Source organism: Miniopterus natalensis, chromosome 2, assembly GCF_054644295.1.
Source record: "Miniopterus natalensis isolate mMinNat1 chromosome 2, mMinNat1.hap1, whole genome shotgun sequence".
Classification (NCBI taxonomy): domain Eukaryota; kingdom Metazoa; phylum Chordata; class Mammalia; order Chiroptera; family Miniopteridae; genus Miniopterus; species Miniopterus natalensis.
Window position 1 is genome coordinate 37580005 of NC_142082.1, and position 25328 is coordinate 37605332.

General features: G+C 40.4%; 1 protein-coding gene and 1 non-coding gene across 2 annotated transcripts in view; both read right to left on the reverse strand.

Moving 5' to 3' along the window:
- The window catches only part of HS6ST3 (heparan sulfate 6-O-sulfotransferase 3), a 624059-nt gene that overhangs the window by 123365 nt on the left and 475366 nt on the right, over positions 1–25328 (reverse strand). The window lies entirely within an intron of this gene.
- LOC148093671 (U1 spliceosomal RNA) lies at positions 177–342 on the reverse strand. The gene has a single exon (XR_015714145.1). It is a non-coding gene; the product is annotated as a U1 spliceosomal RNA (small nuclear RNA).

A 25328-nucleotide genomic window follows, 5' to 3' on the forward strand; every position in this document is an offset into this window, starting at 1 on the left:
TGCAATGAATGTAGGGGGTGCAGATATTCTTTTGAATTAGTGTTTTGGGTTTTCTTCTGATATATTCCTAGAAGTGGAATCCCTGGGTAATAAGGCAGTTACATTTTTAATTTTTTGAGAAAACTCCATACTGTTTTCCACAGGTTTTTTTTAAATTTAAATTTTATTTTTATTTCCATGGGAGAGCATGGATGCAGTCCTCCACTGTCACAAATTATGCTACTGAGTTTCCCACATTTGGGGAAATCACAGGGGTTAGCACACCAGGAGTGCAATGTATTGAGCCTCACTGTGGGAAGACTACCTTCATTGGTCATGGTACTCCCCCTGCCAGGTAAGTATTCACAGATTAATTTTAATGTCACTAATATTCTATCTCATATTTTCCTACAGTTGGACTTATACTATTTTTATATTTTCTTCTTTTTCATACCCCCTCCCACACACATTAATTTCTGAGGGCACTTTTTTGGGAGGGTCTCTTTTTCTTATTCATGGTACCTTGTTCTGTTTTATGAATGTATTATCTTTTCAAATCTCCTTGAACATAATAATATGATAATTATAGTTATTGTAAGTTATCTTTTGTTTCTTGAATTTTTTGTTTTTTTCTGGGGCAGTTTTTCCACTGTACTCTCTCTTTTAAAAAAATGTTTTATTCTTCCTCAAGTGTCTGAAGATTCTGGTTCTCCTATAAAAGGACAAGGAAATGGAGGGGCTGCCCGAGCCGTGTGTCTGGACTTCACTTGTTCGCTATGTTTTCGTTTCGTGTGAACAGATCTTGAAGTCAGTGTCAGGGTGGCAGCCTCTTCTAAATGCCAAATGAAGCAGGTCTTACTCCCATCTGCCAACCCCATGTTGGCTATACTTACTCTTCCCAGATATTAGTTCTGCTTCCTTAGAAGAAAAGCCCTCCAATTTTTGCTCAGGTTTTAAGGTTAGTTGTATGTCATTGTATAAAAGCACAAGGAAGAAAGAAAGATGTGAGGAGAGATCAGTGGATTTTTAGAATATCCACTGTTCTGCCTCACTCTCCAGTCCTGCCTCATAACTACCCTGGGGTTCTGCCAGGTGATCTCCCTCCTCTGCTCTCAACCCCTGAGTGTATTGTATATGCTGGGACTTTCTCCTCTCTGGTTTATCAGAGCACATTCTTCCATCCATTTTCTGTCTTCTAGTGTGATAGTTATATGTGTTGATTTGCCTGGGCTATAGGTTCCAGTTATTCAATCAAACACTAATCTAGCAGTTGCTGTGAAGGTGTTTGTAGATGAGATTAAAAATTCCCAATCAGCTGACTTTAAATAAAGGCAATTACCCCAGATAATCTGATTCAATAAGTTAAAAGGCCTTAGGGCAGAATTGAGGCATACTTGAGAGGGAAGATATTCTACCTGTTGACAGCTGCTTCGGCACTTGCCTGAGCTCCAGTCTGCTGCCCTTCCTGACAGCCTGGCCTGTGGATTTTGGACCTGCCTAAGGAGCCACAAGAGTTGTGTAAGTCAATTTCTTGCAATAAATCTCTCAATATATTTATCTCCTACTATGTCTCATCTAGAAATGTGTTGAACTCTCTCTTTTATAATGGTCTTCACTATTATGGATTTATACTAATATATTTCAATAAATTATAGTGAAGAAAGAAGATAAGAACATATATCCTCAGTCCACCACTTGGTGCCAGAAGCCTGTGATTATTTAATTCCCTTATTACTTTTGGATAATTAAGTTTTCCCAATTTTTCATTAAAAAGTATTATTATTAATGTTGTGTTGCACATCACTATGTATGAACCTTGAACATCTCAATATTTACTTTATGCTTACTTTCTATAAGGGGAATTGCTGGGTCAAAGAGTAAGCGCATTTTTAAATCTTTTCTTATACATTGCCAAATTGCCCTCCAGGAATTTTGTGCCCATTTCTCATTCCTGCCTGCAATGAGTAAAAGTTGCTATCAAACTTTCTGAAGGGCCGTTGAACTTGAACACCTTCACATGAGATTCTCCATGACAAAGGGTAGAATCACAAGATGTCCTATTTTCAGAAGAACCAGGAATGGTAGAGAAGATGCAGGTGGTAAGCGAGAACAGTCTTAATATTTTGCCTCAGTGAAGTAAACTAGGACCAATGAGCATAATCTAAAGGGAGAGAGATTTTTTTTTTTTCCTGGCCTACATAAGAAAAAAGGTTAAAATTTAAACAAATTAAGATAATAATTGAAAGATAAATTTTATAAGATGACAATAATGTCCTTAGATGAAGTGACTTTTTTCACCAGTAGACCTGTTTAAGCACTTTGCTAGTATGCTATCAAGCATCAAACAACTGAGATTTTGAACCAAAATACTTTTAAGGATAATGTACTTTCAACTCAGAGCTTCTAGGTGTCTGTGTTTCTGTGCAGAGCAGTATGTGTGTGTGCGTGTGTATATGTGTGTGTGCACATTCACATATCCCTTATTTTGATAAAGTTGCCTTTCCCCATAAGATTTAGAACTATGGACAGGGAAAGAAGATATGACTGCCTACAGATATGAGAAGGATATCACTGCTTAAGCTCTGTTGCTTTTAGAATTTTAGTTCTGTAGGTTATAAATGGCTGCTGAGGACAGCAGTGAATGTGTATTAAGGGTCATATTTTGGCCTGCGTAACTTTAATTTAAAGATGAGTCTCTGTGACAGGGCTGAAGCCAATTTCCAAATGAAAGATGTGCAGAGATTGAGAATGTGAATATGAAAGCAGTCTGTTCTGGCTTTAACCTCCATGAGGTCACACACACTAGCTCTGCCTAATTTCTCCTAAATTGTGCTTATAGCCTATCATTATTTTACCTTGAAAATAAATAGCTGAAACAATTTGGATTATGCAGGAACTCCAATGCAACTATAAAGAATCTAGCTAATATTTTTTAATGACATAACAAAGTGACATATATCTGACATTAGAGAAGGCTGTTATATATTCAGTGATGAGGCTGGGATCTTTTCCAATATATATATTTTTAAATCAGGTGAAACAGCCCAGCCAGCATGGCTCAGTGATTGAGCATTGACCTATGAACCAGGAGGTCACAGTTTGATTCCTGGTCAGGGCACATGCCTGGGTTGCAGGCTAGATCCCCAGCGGGGGGAGTGCAGGAGGCAGCTGATAAATGAATCGCTCTCATCATTGATGTTTCTATCTCTCTTTCCTTCTCCCTTGCTCTCTCTGAAATCAGTAAAAACATTAAAAACAACAACAGGTGAGACAGAGCAATAAGCTTTAAAACAGTCTTACCTATATAAAAGTGAGGTACTAGATGAAGGGGGAATTTTATCTTAGAGAGTTAAAATGAAATTATGAATTGAGATTATAGATAGGAGTCATTGTACCTGAGTGTGAAGCTTAATTTTGCAAAAGGGTATTATCATTTGGCCACAAATGGCCTTTTCAAACACAAATTCCAACATAAGCCTGGTAAATATAGACCAGCCCTCAAATTGCAACAGTCTAACATCATCTTTCCTCCTACACAGTAATTTTTGAGAGTAGTAATTAGATTTATATAATTCTGAATACAAGGCATCAGATAAATAAAACACAAAAGAATTAATAGGAGACCAAAATTAGTAAATAAGTGAATGGAAAAATATACATTTTTGTTCACTAATTTTACCAATAATAGCTATGCCAGAAAAAGAAGTGAAAAATGAACATCTGTTATTCCATGAAACATTATTAATATTCATATAGAAATAGTTACTGCTGAATCATGCAGTATGGAATCTTAATGTAGTTTAATTATTTTCATCTTCAGGATTTGCACAAGCTCTCTGAAAGCATTCTATGATTAAAGTTCCCAACAGATTCAGGAATCTGTAGTCACCCTAATAATGGCAAGTATCCTTAAATGTACTATGAAATTGGTAAGGTCCCCAAAGTTACATAATTCTGCAGAAATAAAGAAATTTCTTTCCAAGAAATACTTTTTTTGAATGAATCCAAAAATTCCAATCATAGCTGATTACTGGATGATCAATGGTTAGCATTCCAAGTGTTAGTCTTTCTCTAAGTCATACTAAACGTGATTTAGTTCAGTTAGGGCAGTTGAAGTAAAAGTACACTCTATTAAGGCTTAGACTCAAGTTCAAGTGCTATTTCTCTCAGTTGCAGATTGTGTGACCTTGACTACACGTTGTTTCACTTCCGCCATCATTGTTTCCTCTATAGTATAAAAATATTAATACCTACCTAATTAAATCTTAATTAGAATAAGATTTAAAAGAGATAAAATAGTCCCCTGATTAAGAGTTAATTAAGAGCAGATACCCACGTAAAAGTTAATTTCTTTATAGCACACATCCACCAAATTTGTTAATTTGCTTTAAAATCTTCTCTATGCTGAGTTAGTGTTCAGGTTGTTTCAATAGTATAGGATGAGAAAAGGAAAAGAAGAGAAAGGAGAATAAAAATAAAGAGAGAAAAAAAGGAAAAGAAAGAGAGGAGAGGAAAGAAAACATAAAACTGAGAGTTGCCTGAGCTGACTAGCAAACTCAAAATATGCTAGGCCAATCTTGCCATTTTACAAAGTCAAAAACTTAAATTACAATGTGTTGATTTCAATTCCAACCAATTATCCCATCCTTCTGTTCTCTATATATGCCTACCAGTGGTAAGAAAAGACACAATGGGGTTCTTCCATTGACCAACAATTTGAGACACGTGACACTATGGAGTTCAAATGAGAGAGGGGAGGTGCATACGAAAGCCTGTGACCAGCCTTACATTTAACAGCCCACTTTAAATCCCTTATCTTCAATAGCGCGTCACCAGAGCAATCACTTACACATGGCCCTCTGACAACTTATCAATCACAAGACAGCTGCAAATTAAATATTTTGGCTGAAAACACCCCCTCCTTATGTCAGGACACATTAATTTGAAATAAACATTTTGCTGAGATGTGAAATGAAGCAGATCCATTAAAGGCTACTAATCATGTGTTTTGATTTATTACTTTCTGGTGTAGGATTTGCTGTTGGGCCGTCACAGTAATCATCGACCAAGGCGATGAATCCTCCTTTGGGACAGGAAGGGAACTGGAAACTATAGATGGCCTGCTGTGTGCCAAAGACTGTGTTAGACACTTTACTTTTTCTATTTCCCTATAATAATCTATTAGGTAGGCATTTATTCCCAATTTAGGAATTGAAAAATGTGAAACCTATCATTGCCAAGCAGTGACAATAAGAATATAAGCCGTATTCAGATTATTTTCTTACATCTCTTGAGGGCATTTGTTTCACAAGGGATAAGACCTTCCCACGTGTTTGGAATAGGTTTTCTTACTTCACTATCCCTGGGTAGTTTCCATGCAGAGTAATGATCTCTGCACAGAGGCACTTTGAAAAGTGATCCAAAAATGCATTTCAACAATTTCAGAAGTCCTTGACAGTGCTTGAAGGGTAATCTCTGTTCAGGTAAATGGAGGTAAACATTGCAAGATGCCAGAGCCAATAGGACTTCCTCAGTATTCCCTTCTGACCTGGGAGATGACTTTCATTTCAGATGATCCATGAAGGTCCTGAGGAGCACACTGGAGATGTGTGTTGTATTTATAACACAGTCCATTATCTGGTTTCAAATACCAAGTTGGAAGGGAGTCATGCAATAGTGTCTTGGAAAGCTTTTGTTATGAAAACTCAAAATACCAATCTATCAAACAAAGATGACTTGATTGCATTTTGAATAGTAAATCATACACAGTGTACTCTGTCTGCATATAAATTATAACCTGAGTAATGAAACCAAATGCTCTAGCATTCTTGTACTTTTGCCTAGTATTGACAATTCATTGGTTCTTAGTCTCCAGGTGTTTTTTTAAGGATAATTTTTTCTTTACAGTTTTATTTTATTTAATTCAAAGATTCATTCATGCTTTTAGATCTAATATTATAAGATGGGATAGTATGAATCTCCCTTTGTAAGGGCTGAGTCAAATATCTCAAATCTATGACATTGCAGTGTTCAGTGCTAAGGAATTTGATTTCTGTCCATAGCATCCATCACAGGTTTTCTTCACTGTAATTCAAAACATGATCAACTAAAGGACACCTAGGGCTTTTCTCAAAATGAGCCAATTTTCTCTGTTTGTACCCCCTGTGAATCTTCAGTCTAATAGCTGCTTTATAAACTAGCTGAATTATCAACACTGATAGAAAATCAAAATTGGATGTTGCATAGTAGAACAAAAAGGGGGTGCTTGTGGCCAGCATCATCTGAAGTTAGTATCATATTGCTCAACACATATCTACTGATAGACAGACAAACTTCAGGGTGCTGAATAAAGAAGGAATAATCATGGAAGAAGCATTCCTCTTTCTAGGAGGATGGGCCCAAATTTGTGCTCTTTTCTTTATACTTATAAAGTAGGGGTACTTAGTTCTAATGTCACTCAACCAACACAAACAACTGTCAAAAAGAAAAACAAATCCACAAAAACAATTGCTAATCCTGATGACAATGCAACCAAGTAACCCATTTTTTTTAGACCTTTTTACTAAGTATAAGCTAAGAAATCGTGTCGGTATTTTTTTTGGGGGGGGTAGGGAGAAAATTATTTATTGATCAATAGGTTACAGTGAAATAAATAGAGTGATGGTTTGTTGGGAAATAAAAACTTCCACAAACTCTTAGTTTCTCTTCACTCAACTTCTAGCTCTTAGCTTCTGCCTTCTTACTGGACTCTTTAGGTGACCAGGCCTTGGTGGGCATGCCAGGCCTTCTTGGGCCCTTGGGGAACTCTGTCTTCCTGGTCAGGGGTATAGGTACCATCTTGGACCCATTGTCCTTAGCCTTGGGAGCAGCAGCAGCCTTGGCTTTCAACCCTTCCCTGGGCCACTAGGAAGAGGCCAGTTTAAGGACCTTGTTCCCAGTCCTCTTTTTGGTTGGGAAAGCTGCACCATTTTCACCCTTGGTAATGGTGGGTTAAGAACTCTGAGTCCCAGCTTTGGTTTTCCTGCAGGCCTTGGCATCTGTTGGGCTGTTCTTTCAATCTTTAACCTCTGACTTCCCACGGGGCCCACTGGCACCAGGAGGGGACTTGTCTGGCTGTTGTGGGGTCTTCCTGGCCTTGCCCACTCTTACCTCTCTGTCCTTGGTCCACTTTTCTTGGGGGCCCCAGCAGGTCCCCGGGGGTCTGACATGGTGGGCATCTTTCTGGGCTGGATTTTTTGTGTGTGCTTGGGAACTGATTTAAAGCTGCCAGTGGCTCCCTTGACCTTGGAGTTGGTGGGCCTGACAAGAAGACTGCTTTGCATGTCAGTGTCCAGGGCCCACTTCAGCAGGCACTTGAGCCAGATAGTATCTACTGTAGGGAATTTCTGCAGGATGTAAACCTTGATGGCTACCACCACAGGGTCCCCACACTGCTCTCTTGCCTGCAGTGCCTCCAGTGGGTTGCATTGCAGAGCATGCTCTGACGGTGCTGTGGCTCCAGCTTGACTTTTCCATCTCAGACCACCCGGATGTGGAGGTCGTGGATGTTAGAGAGGCCGAGGAGGTCAAGGTGTTGCTGGAGGCCATGATCCTGGAAGCTATTCTACAGCAGACATGGACATGGTGCTGCCTGGCCGGTCTGCACATTTTCTATACCGGTGGCCTGGCCCCATGGCTCCAGTTAGCCCCTGTTTGGGCTGGGAGGCTCTGAGCTGCTGATTGGGGGGGAGGGTTAAGATGGGGCACTACAGCCCTGCCTCTGGCACTGGCACCCCAGCTTAGGCACCCATTCCTGAGTGACCCTGGATGAGTAACTTGACTTCTCTGGGCCTCAGCTTTGTGGTGAAATGATGGGGGCTGAGACACTTGGTCCCTCCTGCACCCTCTGCTCACCGGGGCTGGAGATGCTGTGTGTGTGTGTGTGTGTGTGTGTGTGTGTGTGAGAGAGAGAGAGAGAGAGAGAGAGAGAGAGAGAGAGAGAGAGAGAAACAACTTTAATCATGGTCATGGTGGCTTCTCGGCATAGTAAGAAATATTGGACGTGATCTACGTTTTGTTCTGGGGATGGGGGAATCACCTTCTTGGAAAGTACGACCCAAGTTGGGAGGGCAGAGGGATGGGGAGAGAATCCTCCCATGCCTGTGGCAAAGTGCCAGGGACCCCACCCTCAAATTAACCTGAGTCCAGCCCCTCTGGGAAAGAAAGGGTGCATGAACTCCCCGTACTCCACAGCGCCTCCCTGTGGCCCAAGGCCCTCACCTGTCTCTGCTTGCAGCCCTCCTATGAGCCATTTTGCATAAAGTACCAGTGAAAAAGTCTGAGGGAACACCCTCCAGGTTACTGTATACAGGGGCTCGGTGGAGGGAGATCGTGTCCTGCTTCCCCTCAGCTGCCCCATCATCGGGAGGAAGCTGTGGGGGGACTGGGATACACAAAGGAGCAGGCTTCATTTGCCCCAAACTGAAAAGAACGAAATGGCTTTATTAAGGAGGAGGCAACCACCCTGCCCCCATTCTGCCACCTACATACTATCCATGTCCTGAGGGGCATACTGTGGGTCCTGGGATCTTCTCAGGGGCCCCTCACCTGCCTACGGCAGCTGTGGAGGGAAGGGAGCGGTGGGGGGGGGGCACGACTGGGGGATCCCCTCCCAGGCAGGTTGTCCTGGGCTGGCTCTGGGGGTGGAGGCATTGGCAGGGCAGCCTGGGCTCTGTAGAGTTGAAGCCAGGCGAGGTGGGTTCAGGGCACCCAGCAGGACGGGCAGTGAGAACAGGGGCAGCAGCGGTGCCACTGGGGAGGGGTCCAGGGACGGATGGGCTTGGTTCCTCCGGGCTGCTCCATGGGAGTGGTCACCTGCATGATCTTCTGGCGCACCTCATGGATCTTTTACTGCAGACAGACTGTGGAGGGGAAGATGTCCGCGTAGCGAGCCTGGAAGGCTGCCATGGCCGGGCTGATAGTAATAAAGCCACTGTCCTGGGAGAGCTGCATGACCAGGGCCTGGCGCTGGTCCAGGGTGCACCACTGTGACGAGTATGGCGCTTTCTCTACGTCAGCTCCCAGAGCACATCCTCTGCTTCTGTATGTATGCAGACAAAGGTGAAGATGTCTCCCTCACAGCTGGCACTCTTGGGGATATTGAGCTCTGAGATGCAGCTGGAGCATCTCATCTTGTGCTTGGGTGAGGTGGGGTCCTCGAGGCTGAGTCCAGGTCAGTGGAGTTCTTCCTTTTCCTGTGATAGCGCAGGATGGCCCGGGGAGGTGGCCAGACTGCAGGGTGGGCCAGGGCAATGACTGCTCAGGCCAAAACTTGGGCAGTTCAGCAAAACGTTCTTTGAAGTCTACCTCTGACAGGACCTTGTCTGCAGAGCCAAAGGTCTTCTTCATGGGTGGGGAGCACACCTTTACCTTCTTGCTCTACCAGCCACCTCCTTGCACAGAGGGTGTCCCTGGCTCCCTGTCACTACTGCCCTAGCTGCTGCCGCCACTGCTACCAGGGGCTTGCCCGAGCTAGGGCGGAGCTGGGGCTGGGCTGGGAGGGTAGGGTCTCCCAGATACTCTCCAGGCCCAGGCCAGGGGTATACCAGGCTGAAGATCAGCTGGAGAATTTGTTGGCTATGGTCCTGGGGCCCTTGACGCTGGTCCACTCCTCAGCAGGCCAGGGTGTTAGGGGGCTGTTCCCGGTAGTAGGAGCCCAGGTCTCTGGGGGAGGTGGAGGGGCCAGCATTGTAGGCTGCCCCTCAAACTCAGACTCAGGGGCAACAGGCTCATGAGCTGAGCCAGGCTCTAAGTTTTTATGGATCAGGAGAAAATGCAGCCCCCGAGGTACCTGTCCCTGCAGAAAGGTTCCCTTGGACCATTCTTTGGACAATCTACTCTTTATAATTTTATTCTGCTCTCCATTTTTCTACTCTCCCCTTGCCCTAGGCCTAAGCTCAGCACAGGTGAGTACTTAGGGCAACTCCTAGGCCTGGACAGAGCTCACAAGGAGGAATTAAATGCTCAGTATCCCATGCCTGGCTCATCTGTTTTTATCCTTTAGTTACCCAAGCCAGGAGCTTTGGGTTATCCCCTCTTGTAGCTCCTAACCCAATGCTTGGAGCAGCAATATAGGGCATTGACAAGAGGTGACACCTCTCTCTCATCTCACAATTTGCCAACTTATGGGTCTGGCTCCTAGGAGGCAATTTTCTTAAAAGGGACTGCATCCTTGTTGATCTAAAGTCTCCAGGCTGGAGGACTACTATGCTCTCCCTTCTCTCCACTGTGCTCTGGCTGGATTGAAGCAGCAGGAGAAACATTTGTTCAGTTGGACTCCCAGCATACTGCTAGGTTCCTTCACCAGATTCATTGTGTCATATTAGCTTCCTTTTGGAGGGAGGATGGTGTGGTTAAATACTGAGAGAAAGAGAATAGAGGCAATGGGCGTGCTTTAGCGCCCATCCTCCAGTCCCACCTCCTAAACCTGAGCACACTGTGCAAGGCCTCTCACACAGGACAACATCATCTCTCTCCTCGGCAATAATCTCAGGTGTGTGGTGAGCTTAAGGCTCTGGGGGAGATCAAAATCGACCTGGGGGATGATACAGGGTGAAAGCACTTGGCCAACTGCTAAAGTTGGACTAATTTTATATCATGCCCCCCTCCCCTTTTTTTAAATATATTTTTATTGATTTCAGAGAGAGGAAAGGAGAGGGAGAGAGAGAGATAGAAACATCAATGATGAGAGAGTCATTGATCGAGCCAGCAACCCGGGCATGTGCCCTGACCAGGAATCGAACCCCGATTGCCTGGTTCCCAGGTCGACGCTCAACCACTGAGCCACGCCCGGCCGGGCATCATGCCCCCCTTTAAGCCTGTGAGCTGGGCTTCAGTTTTCCCCAGGCCAGGCACACTTTAAATTTATTTGAGAGAAACTCTAAGTGTATTTTACTGTAGTATCTTATATTTTTTATTTGTGATTTAAGAAATATGAAGAGAGAACATACAGAAACATGATGGCTAACAGTGTTTCTTTCATTCCTTGTTCTAAAACTAACCACTTTAAAATTGTTTGGTAATGACACTTAGTGTAATTGATTGTAACATGTTCTGTTAAATAAATTGATTTATTGATGAAACTTAAAAAAAAAAATATTAGAGGCAGAAAAATGGCACCAGGTGTTAGTGACAAGTTAAGCTGGGCCTGGGTTCAGCAACCTCAGTGCTTGAGTTCTGGCTAAGAAATAATTCAGAGCCAAGAGTAAAACTATAAGAGAAAGTTTATTTAGAAAGTCACAGAGGTAGAAGTGAGCTGGAGAAGAAATGGACTCAGGAAATGAGTTACAGAGGCAAAAGAAGAGCCCTTGGAGCTTAGAGAGAAAGAGAATGCCCGGGGTACCTACACCAAAGGTTTTTATCTGGAGGCCTTAGGGGAGAATCCCCAAACACTCTTCGGCCTTCCAGGTGTGCCCTCTGTCAGTCTTCACTAATTTGTTGGAGCCACGGGGGCAGCTGGTCTGATGTTAGCCATGGCCTCACTCCCTTCGTCCGATTTTGCTACTTCTCTGGGCCTGAAGCTGAAACACACCTGAAGCCTATATGCCATTTTCCAGGGGTTAATGCTTAATATACATAAACCATACCAGAATATAGTTTATAAAGTTAAATTTGCTACAGATCAGTGCTTTAAGAACTTAGATAAGGAAAAGATATGAGGAATAAAGAAGAGCCTGAACTCCCCCACCCCAACAAATTAGAACCTAAATGCCAGTTCCCCTGCTTACCAGCTGCCAAAGAGAATAGCAATGCCTACCTGCCAGGTCCCCTATGAGGACTGGGGGTGATAATCACTTGCTTGGTGCTAACTATGCATACCGAGCTAATCCTTGTAGATGCCATTTTATTAAACCCTCAAAACAACCCCTTGAAGGTTGTACCTTGATTATCCCCATTTCGCATAAAATGAAACAAGGACTCAGAGAAGGTAAATAACCTGTCCTGGTCACACAACTTGTAAGTGGCAGAACACAGACTCTAGAGCATGAATCAATATCCACAGCTCTGCACTGTCTCCTCACCAGCTTTCTCGCAGGAAACACAAGGCCCTAGCACAGGCACGAAAGTACTAGGTGCTCTATAAATGGCGGCTTTTTGGACTGGGGTGTTAGGCAAGGCTTCAAGGATAACAGGATTTTGGCTGGACTTTGGAGCAAAAGTAGGATTCAAATAAGCAGGCAGAAATAGGGGGATGCTTAACTAGGGGGTCTTGAGCAAAGCATCCTTCATCCTAAACCGACCACAGTGGCTAGATGAGGGATATATGCCAGGGACTAGTGGGGCCCTTTGCATGGCGATGGGCAGGTTGTTTAGTGAAGATTATCAATACATTTCATCACACTAAATAGATTGCCTTAGAGGAGAGTGTTCATACACAACTGACAGATTTATCAGTTCAAGAAAAACTCATTAACAAAACACACTTAAATTCAGATATTGTGAATTTGACAGCTGATAGCATTAGAGAATAAACCTCTCTATCAAGCGAGCATCTCTTCTCTATTATTCCTTCAGCAGTATCTTTCAAGACCGGAAAAGGTGGGGGCAGCAATTAAAAACAGAACAAAGTACCTTCGATCCACTGTCATTTGGATCTGGACTAAACTCATCTTATCGCTTTATGCCACCAGCTGGAGGAAGCCACATAAACCACAAATGACAAAATCCATTCAAAAATACAAACAAATAAAAACAATAAAAAAATAAATAAAAACAAATTTTATTTACGCATAAAAACACAGCATTCAGCCAAATTCCCACAACCTAGCTTAGTACCACGAGGCAGAGGTTTGAAAGGGTTTGGTTGAAAAAATTGGAGCCAGAGAGTCCATTTATTTCATAGATCTATTAGACAAAGGATATGAATGAGGGAACGAGCGTTTGACTACCTCATTCATTGCTTTAGTCAATTTTCAGTGATAAATTGCACTGTCAGTCATCATGGCTCACTGGCTTTTCCTTCTTCATTTATTGCCCATACCCCTAAAAAGACAGAGGGGTCTTAATCTCTGACATCCCTCCTAGCCTTTTAGTACCCTAGTCTCAAAGCCACCAACCAGCAGGCCTGCTCTATCCAGGATAATATTTAGACATATCCAGTCCACCGTGGGAACTCCCCCTTGGATTGACATGCACACTACCAGACCATTTTAGAGATAGAAAGTGTTTCATACTTTTCCGAGATTGCTTGATATGTGAGTTGGAAATATATAATCATTTCTGCCCTTCATTTCCTACAAATCTAAAATACCAAAGTGAGCTCAACTGTGAGCATGTTTAGAGACATTCTGCATATTGTAATCATTCTTCAAATTCACCCTGTCTAGATGTGTTACAAACATAAGTTGCCCAAATTCAAAGTAATTGACTTTCAGCCAACTGTGACCAAATCACAGAAAAAGAATGCACCATGTGTTACAGCATGAAATCCCACCCCAAACTGAGAAATTTCCACCCCAAGGAAACTTTTTAATAGCCGGTTTTGAAACCACACGCATATTCTACTGTGGATAAAAATAACATATTCACTGGACGTGGAGGATTCAAATTCGTCTCACTGCACAGAATTTATTTTTTAACAGAATTATTTTGTGTATTTGATACACTGAAGATACTCACAAAATGAACATTTTACCATCACATTTGTAAAAAAATATAAATAAATGTTCTTCTGACTCCTGCAGAATATATTTGGTATTTGCTCAATGTTTCTTTAACAAAAAGGAAAAAAGAGAGGCTGGAGGAAAGGGAGCAGTAAGTATGCATAAATTAAATTGCACTTTTATCTCTTGTAAATATTAAATACCAAAATCCACATTTTAATATATCTGATTATCACATGCGTTGGACTCTGCAATGGGAAATGGTGTCAAAAGTAACTGTACACAATAGATGCCAAATAAAATGTATCTATCACATATGGCTGCAAATCTCATTTCTCAACACCAGTATTATACAGTTATCTTCTAAGTCTGTTTCCACAGTAAAAAAAATTAAGCTCCAGAGCTATAATTTTACATATGGGCAACGATCAGAGAACCGGAACAAACATATGGCATTTTAACTTTTCTTGACTGTAAGCGTGCTTGCTTTATCAAGGAGCCTTTTCTGTTTTATTATTTAGTTGCACAGATCATGAGCTTCTTGATGGAAGGGGCTGTCTTGTGCATTCAGTGTCTTAGGAATGGAAGTTATTAGATGTACTAAATTAAAACAATAACAACAGCAATAAAAAAATGACTATCAATCCTTCTCAGACGTGCCTAGCCAACACAAAATGGAACATTAAGCCTGAATAGGTTCAGTTACCTTGCCTTCAGTGGAAAACTACAATAACTCAAGACATTTTTTAGATGGCTTTGGCCTCTAAGCAGTATGGACTAAGCACCATTTCAGCACTATTTACACAGGTAATAAGCTGTAATTACTAAAGGGAGAGACGTGCATTGCTGTGGGCTAAACCACAATCTGAGCTTCACATCAATAAAAATATTTTTTCACTTGTGACAGTTATTTTCCTGGCTCGGAAGATCATCATTTACTTGAATAAACTAGCTAAGAGGAAGTTTTGCAAGCTGTGTTTGTAAAGAAAATGAGACCCCAAATTGGAGGAGATGTTTATGGTAATGAGAAAGTGTGATGATGAGTTGTGTGCAACTGCAGGCAAACGCCTTCCTCCTTGTATGAAAATTTAATGATGGGTTACTTTTCCAATGGGAAAGTAACAACTTAGGTAAGTGAAGTTGTACACTCCAAAAATGAAATTATTTTCAGTTTAAAAATATAACCCCAATACTATATACCTGCAATTTTGTCTGCCACTGTCATTAACCGAGCGCCTTAAATGAATGGCTCATTCTCTGAATTACTCTCTGGCCCTTACAATTCGGCCGGGAGTTAGACAACATGACACGGGTATGGATCACATTTCTCAGCTCCTCAGAAGTTCTGGGAAATTATTCTGGGCAAATGAGGAAAAACAGGAATAAAAAGCAGCGGTTGTCATCTTTCCCATGGTGTGTCCGAGTTTAAGAAATGATATTTTATCTATTTGAGGTATAATTCTACTTCTTTTCCCTTTAACCCCATCAAGAAAGAGCTACACTGTTGGATGGGTGGACGGACACAAGTCCTACGTGTCACACTCCTACAGGGTAGAGGAGCCCAACTTCACGATGCCTCAAATATTATTGATGTTCAGTACACGTTAATTAAATTAGCAAATTAGTATCGTGTTATTATCTATGTAAGATCCAACACAGAAATTGCATGCTGGTGGTATGAAACTCACTACATAAATGAATGATCAGAAACATGAACTTGTGTTAATGATGTAAAGTTGAGTAAAGTCACAAAATGTGGACTTTGCCTTTCCATATTCCTGTCAGATATTTAAGAATTAACACTCCTTCCACAGCCGCCACCAGTCACCCTATTTCCATTTTTTTTTTTATGAGAAAAAAAGCAAGAATGAGGTAATAAGAGAAATAAACTATCCACATATAAATCCTTTTGTCTTAAATAAAATAATCAATTTCTGGTCTACTTCGTGCCAAAATGATTGGTTTGACCTGCATTATCACTTTTCATGGGCTTGTTTTGGAATCATGGCAGAGAGAATAATAGTTAAATGATACTTATCTATTAAAAATAGAAGACTGTCAGATTAGGAGAGCCAGCCCCTGCCAAATAGATCACTTCTGTGGGCTGTGTACTGAATACTCATTTTAGGTATTGATCATATTTTTCACCCACATGTTTTTTGCTGCAATCTAAAGAAGCAAATGAAAAAGTGCTGTGCAAATGTTTGTGTTGTGTGTTTACATGTATATATGTGTGTATTATATGTACAGGGTGGGCAAAAGCAGGTTTATAGTTGCTCATATGGAAAATAATACAATAATTAATAAATACAAGAATTAGACTCTGTGTTCTGTGTACTCACAACTGTAAACCTACTTCTGCCCCACCCTATATATCACACACACACACACACACATAGACACACAGCATTTTTCTACTGTGACTGTCCTGGCAAGCAGCTCCTAAACACATCTAGTACCCCTTGCTTGGATGGTCTTCTGCTAGCACCCAGCTGCCTGTCATGTACCATCGTGAAGTGCATTGTAATTAGCTATATATTTCATGACTTGGAGCTGCACTACCAAGTGATAACAGGTTAAGGCTGTCAGTTCAGGTGTCAAGAGCATGAAAGGATATTAAGTGCAGGAATGACAACACAATGGGGATATTTCAAATCCAGGAGTCATTCAAAGTTTCGTCTTCTGTCAAGCAACTGGCTCCCTTTGCGAGAGAATTTGTCTCTAGCATCAGCTGGCATGTGCCTCACTGATGTGCGCATGCTGAGAATTTTGTTCTTAGGCTTGAGTTTTGAAGAATCCTCTAAAATGAGACACATAAGTCTCCCAGGCCTGATTCCACTTACATTTCTGACTGCAAGTAAAGACTTCGTTCCTAAAGTATTGGATGGTATCAAACAGTAATGACAGCATTTAATTCAGATACTTAATACAGTTCAAAATTTAGACATCTCCTATTGCCCCCACACGGTGCCTCCAGATACACAAAATGTAGTTTAAAACACACCACCTTTTGAAGAATCCATGTAGAACTCAGTGGAAAAAGAAACATTAGGAAAAAAATACAAATACAAAGGAGAGATGAGGAGGAAAGATAATTATTTCACCCTGGTTCCTAGAAAATCTATGTAATAGAAAATAGAGAACTTTTTACTCTAGTCAGAATAGTTTAGTTATTGGGACAATGAATGTATGTGTGAAATCAGTGTTTGACCTGTTCTACCCAAACCTACTTTCTCCAAAATTACAACTGCTTAACTGTTTCTACATAAGTAAATATTAATGTGCTTGTAGAAAATGACTTAGCGCTCAATGCGACCTTTCAGGTTTCTCTGTATACAAAAGATCGTTTCAATTAGAGAGGTGTGCAGAGTCATCTGGCACAGAAATGCCTACTTCTATTAAAAATAAACACTAGCCTTCAAATCTATCCACCCACATTTCAGATTCTGTGTGGTTGGTAATTGTTTAGGTTTTGTTGTTATCATTAGGAAGGTTTTCTCCCCTACAAAAAACAACAAAAAACAAAAGGAAGATTGTTTCCTACGCCAGTGTTAGTCCAGTAAAACCAAGAGAACTTAAACATATGATGAGAGAGTATTTCCCTAGGACTGAAGATTGTTTCACAACAATACAATGACTTAGCCAAATAAACCAAAATCTATTAGTATGAATAGCTAACAATCTTGTTTCCATAGTGCTTTGGCTAGCACTTGCTTGGAAGAAAAAGACAACAATAAATGAATTATGAATGTATTAAAGCAATGATGAAATAATACCCTCTAGCATTCATGGTATTACAATGTCCTAATGAACATGCATTAGAAAAGTGACTTCCTTAGCCTTGGCTGGGTGCTCAGTTGGTTGGAAAGTTGTCCTGTGCACCAAAGGGTTGTGGGTTCATCCCTGGTCGGGGCAACCAACTGATGTTTTTCTCTCATTACTCCTTGGGTGATGATTAAAAAAAAATTTTTTTTTTTAAAAGATACTGCTTTAGAGGATTGTCTCCATCAGTAAAAATACTGCCAAGGAACACCAAGGTTTAATTAAAACATCAAAGTGTGGGAGAGAAACACAATTTGACAAATAAATGTGAATATCATACATTGTCACTGAGCCTTTCTAATGAGATTAGTATCTTTAATTGACATTTCCAACTGAGGCACAGATAAGACAGATTTAAAGAGAACAGTTATATACAGCTGGACCCTAGCTAGATGAACAAGTGTTTGACATTTAAATATCATAAACGATATATTACATGCTTCCCTCAGTAATGCACTGTCAATGTTAAAAAGGATCAGCAGAAACTTTAAATATACAAAGTACAAGTGATAAAAATAACTTTATGAGTGCACTGTTGAATCAAACAAACCTTCATGAAATCTCTTCCTTTCAATACATGTAGGGACTTAAATAAAAAAAGGAAAAAGCCTCCTATAGAATCCCTAAATGTAATTTAACTTCTTGTTTATCAAAAGGAATGTGAGGACACAATGTTGCTTCTGAAAGCTTGTCAAGGATTTTTTTTTTTTTTAATAACTCTAATAAGGTGCTTTTCTGGAATTATTTTCATTTGGTACTAACAAAAGACATGGGAAAAATCCATTAACTAATGCAAGCTTGCATCATGATCAAGACAAAAGAAATAAACCCATCACTTATTTTAAAATATCAATACAAGAGCCTCTTTCATTATTGAACTTTAATGAGGTTTCTACCATGAATTCACCATAAGCACTTCAGCCTAATGAACAAAATTTGCTATTATGAAGTCTCTTTTGTATCTGGTCTAAAATCCAGGTATTGCGGCTCCAGGATCTATGCACCATCCACTGCATTCAGTTCTCTGAGAGTCACTGGTGGCCTCCGGAGTCAAGTCATTCTCCTCCATTTGCCCAATTTACAGCTGGAGTTCCTCTGATAACATAGAATGTATCAAAGAATCATTGTGTTCCTAGAAATCTTTAAACATAATTACACAGGGACAAGAGGAAAGGAATAAAACCCTCAGCTTCAGGAGGCAAAGTTTTACTGAGCATGGTGAAAATAAAAAGAAAATAAATGACATGAAGTCGTAGGCTTTAAAAAAGTTGTGGGAGTTGCACAAATAGCTAGGTTGATAAGAAAAGTAAATAAATGATATGAAATGGATAGTGTGTAATTAGTAGATACAGTTAGTAAATCAAAATCAGACTCCAAGCAACTCTATATTATTGTCAATTCTTCATGTAGCTTTTGAGTGGCCAAATCTTGTGTTTATCTGGTTTTAAGTGTTAGCCTGAAAGCTATGATCATGTGTTATAAATAGGAATATTACCAAATATCGTAAGTCCAAGTCCTAAAAATATTCCTCTACATTAAAAAACTCAGTATAAAATACTAAATAAATTTTTTGGTCAAGTATATTCACTTAAATTTGAAATGAGATTTATGAGTCTAGTATGACTCAAGTTCTCAAGGAGGGAAAAGAGATGTAATTGAATATTTACAACACAGTGTCATAAGATATATAAGAGAATTGAGTGCAAAATGATATGGGCACAGAGTTACTAATAATATCCTGAAAATAAATCTTTTTTAACAAGAAATATAACACAGGGAATGAAAATGTACCCTTTTATTTCACTTTAATTTTTCTTGAACAAAAGAGTGTGATATATATGTGTACTGCATATATATATATACACACACAAGTAAATGAAATTTAAAATGTTGAGAAACACTCAGGACCATTGTAGAAAGACCTACCAATCACATTCTGCTTAGTACAAAGACTTTTGATTCAGTTAGATGCCACATCCACTGGCAAAAAGTGGGGAGACACAAAGTCAGCCAAAATGTAATCCACAGAATTCTGACTCATTAACTTTCCCTTTTAATGGTATTTCTTGTCTTGCATTTTATTTCCTCTTTATTAATAGAGAGCATATATTCTTTTTTTTTTTTTTAAATATACCTTTATTGATTTCAGAGAGAGGAAAGGAGAGGGAGAGAGATAGAAACATCAATGATGAGAGAGTCATTGATTGAGCCCGCAACCCGGGTATGTGCCCTGACCGGGAATCGAACCCTGATTGACTGGATCCTAGGTGGATGCTCAACACTCAATGGCTGAGCCACGCCTGACCAGGTGAGAGCATATATTCTATCAAGATGCAAATCAACCCAAACAACCTGCTTTAATATAGAAAACTGACTCTCAAAAGATAGCAACATAGATACTCTTGTACTTTACCTCCATGTAATGTAATCTAAGACCCAATTCATGTGGCAAGCAACTTTTTCTTTTGACCTAAAAATTTCTCCAACCCCCCCATAGAGATGACCTCAGAGATTTGCTCTGCCTCAGAGATCTGCTACATGCATCATGATGCAGTATTTGAGAATGATCTTGAACCCCCTCCCACTTCTAGTTCACTTGGAGAGATTTTCTAACCAAGAAAAACCTGCTGATTACCACACCCAACCCAAGAAGAGTGTGCTGAAAGAACCAAAATAGCTTTTTGAGGAACAAATCACAGCCATCTAAATTACTCCACTGACAGACTAATAAATCTCACAGATGAAAGGGAGCAGAAGGTGTCATTTATCTTGACTTCACAAGACTTGTCAACTTTTCTTGGTCTTCTCTGAAGAACACAATCATAAATAATTTAGGAAATTATGACTTAGACCTCAAAAACATTGAGGTAGACAACCACAACCTGGAGATGGGGACTTAAAAAATAGTTATTTATGTCTCTTGGGGGTAGAATGGGAATCATAAAGCAATTTATCAGGAAAATTTACTGAGTCTTGGACTATCTACAATTGATATGAAAAATTAATATCTTGAATAATTCAACTTCATTTAATTAAGTAAGTATAAATTTGTTTAATGGAACTGTAATGGAGTTGAATATTGCACTGGGTATATCAGTTACGATGTTTGCACCTTGAAAGTTGGTTTCTGGTCAAGGAGCTCTGCCTCCATAGAGCCTGTTATGGGTTGAATTGTGTCCCCTCACAATTGAGTTCGTAATTTTAATTCCTAAACCCCAGTAGCTTAGAATATGACTGTATTTGGAGATAGAGTCTTTAAAGAGATAATTCAATTAAAATCCAACATGACTGGTGTCCTTCTAGGAAATTTGGATACAGACACACACAGAAGGCAGACGACATGAAGGCAAAGGGAGAAAAATTCTCTTGAGAATAGGAGAGGAGACAAAAGTCAAAGAGACATCACAAAAATTTTTAAAAGCAGAGCTGAAATACAAGTCTGTAGTGCATGGGAGGGGGGAATGGAGAAGTGGTTAGGCCAGGAGGAAATGAGCAGGTGAGCACTGCTGAACCACAAAAAGGCTCAGAAATTGGAAGTGCCATGCACTTCTCAAGCTCTTCCCCATTCCAAAGAAGGAATGTTTATTCTGCTGCGAATAAATCAGATTATGTCATGTCAGTAACAAGTCCATTTGAGGGCCATGTAGGAGAGGCCTAATGGAGGAAATAATGAAAGTATGTTCTTCCCAACTCAACTCCCACAATGCGAGCAGACTGGCTCACACACTCCAAGAGGAAGTTAGAGGGCTTTTCTATGAGAAAAGTAACCACTTTAATAATAATTACATGACAGAGAAATGACACTTGGAGGTCACCCAGCAAAAAAAAAAAAAAAAAAAGTTCACCCATTACTGATCACCTAATAAGTTTTTATTACCTCACTATTAAGTATGAGCAAATATTTAGACATTTGAAGAAATCTCACATAAAAGAGAGAGGTAAAAACAAACTGAATTTTCTTCTAAAAAAAGCACTTGGAAGAAAGAGTGGTGATACAGAAAGTTTTAAAACAGCTAATTAAAAAATTCTCAGAGATGAGAAAATATTGTGGTCATGAAACAAGAGTTGGATGCTATTAAAGGAATACTACATTAGACATTAAAATTTTCATACCAGAAATGTAAAATATTAATAGGAGGATTAGAAGATATAAGATCCATTAAAGAAATCTAGGAACTAGAACAAACAGTTCAAGAAACAAAAAACACAAAAGAAAATAGAAGCAAACCAGAGGATTTACCTAAAAGGCCCTAGAAGAGTCCACAACTAACAGGTAGGAATGCTTGAAAAAGATAGGTGGAGTATAGAAGAAAAAAGTCCAAAGAATCAATAGAAAATATCCCTGCAATAAAGAACATGATTTTATAGATTAAATTGCCCACAGAGTGTCTATAATGCAAAAGATTGACAAAACTAACACCCAAACACATTAAAAATAAAATTCTGTTGCTTAAGCCACCCAGTTTGTGGTACTCTGTTATGGAGCCCTACCAAACTAGTATACTTGAGAACTGCATTACAGCAACGGTCTTGTCGAGAACATGGATCCAGGACATACTTGCAGTTAGGCATAGATTCAGTTGAAGGAAACTGCCACTGTCAATCATCTTGCAAAGAGGATAAATCCTGGTATGGGAAGTTAGCAGTCTTTGAAATATGTAAGAGAGAAGGGCCTTCCTTCTGATCTGAGTTCCAAAGGATTTTGGAGAGAGTGGATAATGGCATTTGAACTTGGACTTAAGCTCTGAAAACATTTGGAGCATTCCTAGTAATGAGTTGAACTAGCTCCCCTCAACCCATGTGGAAGCAAGAAGGGAGTTGGCCCAGTAGAGATTCCCTGAAAATGAGATTTGGACAGAGGGAGTCCCTTCTACTCATAGCTATAAGCTGCTCTCTGCTGGTACTTTCATTAGCCCTAAGTGTTCAGTATACTCTTCCTAAAGTTCATAGCCTGTCCCTGTTGCACTGAGGCTCTGATCCCAGGTATTAGAAGGCATGGCCAAGGAACAGCCAGAGTGGAGCATCAGTGGTGGACCTCCAAGGAGACAGAAAGCACTTACAAAATCTTTGGCTGCACAAAAACACATTTTCTATTTCTGCTACCTGCCCATTATCTGTTTGGCACAATGGGCCCTCTCTTCCAAGGACCAATGGATTGTTCAAAGGCCTAAGAAAATATTTGATTACCTGAAACAAAATTGATTCAAAATATATAAAGAGAAGAGTTCAATATTTTATTTAATGAACCAAATTTCTAAATCTTTTCCATCTGTATCCATCTATCTAACTTCTGTCCAATAATCATAGATGAACTCTACCTGGATGGATCTGGAATCAATACTCCACATGTGTACTGGATGCCATCCCTTCCTGAGCACTTCCTTTCTCTCTAGCATCATTCTTTCTTTCTTCTGCTGAATTATTTCTACTAGTATACATTCCTGCTATAAGATCTCATACCTTAAAACATTTCTCTTCATCTCACATTCCCCTGTTATCACCTGTTGTTCTCTGTTCCTCTTTATATTAAAGTCCCTGAAAAGAAGGCCTCTATTCACTAGCTCTGCTTTTCATCTGTCATTGTTGCTTGAATCTACTTAAATAGACGTTGTCCCTATTACACCACCAAAAATGACTGCTAAGGTCACAAGGACCTCCCCATACTCAACCTCTAAGCAGCATTAAACACAGCTGGCCCCTCTGATCTTAAAGCATTTTCTTTATTTGGTTTTCAGGACACCACGCTCTCCTAATTTTTCTATTTCATCTCTGGCCTTGCTTCTTTCGAGTCTTCTTGTTTTAGGATCCTCCTGTTTTAGGATCTGAAAATGCTAAAGTGTCCGAGGCTTGGTTCATGCTATATTAACTTCACTTTCTACATTTACTCCTTAAGCGACTCATGTAATCCCATGGTTTCGAGAGTAATCTATAAAGTGATGGCTCTCAAATGTAATTTCTAGCCTCAATTTGTCTCTTTGACTCCACACCATGTGTTCTATGCTACTTAAGCCTCAATTTCCTGCCCTTCCTCCCAACCACACTCCTGTCCCCTTCGTCCCTGTCTTAAGAAACAGCAGCACAACCTGCGAAGGAAATCTAACAGCCATGATGACAATATCCTACTACTTTTACTTTACGACATAAAGTCTTCATTGTGCACTTCTCTTGTTAGGGAACTAGCAATATTTTTAAATACTATCCCTTTCCGAGCAAAATCCAGAGCAAAATAATGATATAAATATTTTAAAAATTTAACTAGTAAGGAGAAGAAAAAAGGTTACCTCTAAGTATAAGAAAGTTGAACAATGAAACCATGCATATCCTCTGGTTACTAACTCTTCAGAAACTGAAAGAGAAGATACAGGTTTAAACCATTGCTGGAGAGGCTGAGAGAGGCCTGAGGGAGGGCTTCTTCCATGTGAGTCCAGATGGGTCCTGGCTAGAAATGGGGCACTGAGGAAGGTAGAGCCACATTGTCCCTCCAAGCGTTTGCAAGACTTGGGTAGGCGACAATCTGTTCTGGAAGATTTCCAGACAACATGTCCTCCCTGGAGGGAGGAGAAAGGATACAATAACCTCCTGAGGGCTCATGGAAGTCTCAGATTTACAAGGCACCCTTACATAGCCGCCACACTGGCGACACAGAGCGGTACACATGTAACACTAAACCAGGCACCATCTGGGACCTTTCTTGGCTTAGGCAAACTCAGCAGCTGCACAGGGTTTACACCTAAGGAGATGTTCCCATACATGTGTCCCTCCAGCAAAGTTTATTTTATTTTATTTTAATACACAGTGCCCTTCAAGTTTCCTTTTCAGTCTACCCAAATAACAGGTTTTAGCACATCAGGTGATATTTTGCTTCCTGAAGCATTTAAATTAATTTTCTATTACCAATGCAAATGTGTACTTTCCAATTTACCCACTGCACAATAAAACCTAATTTAAAGCAATTAATGTTCATTAATGGTCCCATCTGCATGTTTATCGCTTTATCCTTAAATACTTAAGACACGGTATCCATATTTTACAGCGCACTTCTTATCAGCAAGAATTCGTATCCTCAAGGGTAAATGTAAGACTAATGTGCCAGGATCTCATATCTTTTTAAGAAAACGGCATTGCTTTTTTTTCTTCCTTTAAAACATAGATGAACAGCGTGAATGTACATAATACCAAACGTACCTAATGCCAAAAAAGAGGGTCTGTACTCGTGTGCCCAGCTCCCTCTGTCGTCTTCCTTTCCCCCAGGCGGGTGTGGTGCAGCAGCGAGTGCCCCAGCTCCACACCCTCCCACAGGTTTTGCCAGGAATGAGAGGAAATGGGATGGAATGCAGCAGCAGCAGCAGCGCTATGAGGTGCTCCTACCTGCCCCCTGAAGTTAGGCGACACCTTGCAGGGAATGGGTAGGTGGGTGGTAAGTCACCTGCTGTCACAAAGCATTCTAAGCCTGTGTGAGCACTGCTTTGCCACTTATTAGCTGTCTTAGTTGTGTGCACTTGATATTGTCTAACCTTCTTGAGCATTAGTTTTCTCATCCTGCCTGATGAGGTATTTCTCAGGGCTGAATAAAGTAACATAATAGAAGACAAAGCATGTCATGAATACGAGGAAAGACTCCACCCAACCAGACTGCTTGGGTTCAAATCCTGACTTCACCTCTCACCAGCTATGTGTGAGTACGTATGAGACTCTCTGTGCCTCGGTTTTCTCCTGTGAAAAATGGGTACCATAACTATTATCTATCTCTAAGGGTTCTCATAAAGATGAAAATGAGTTAATATGTTAAATAGCCCGGTGGGGGGGGGGGGAAGGGTGCTCAGCAGTTGAGCGTCGACCTAGGATCCAGGCGATCAGGGTTCAATTCCCGGTCAGGGCACATGCCTG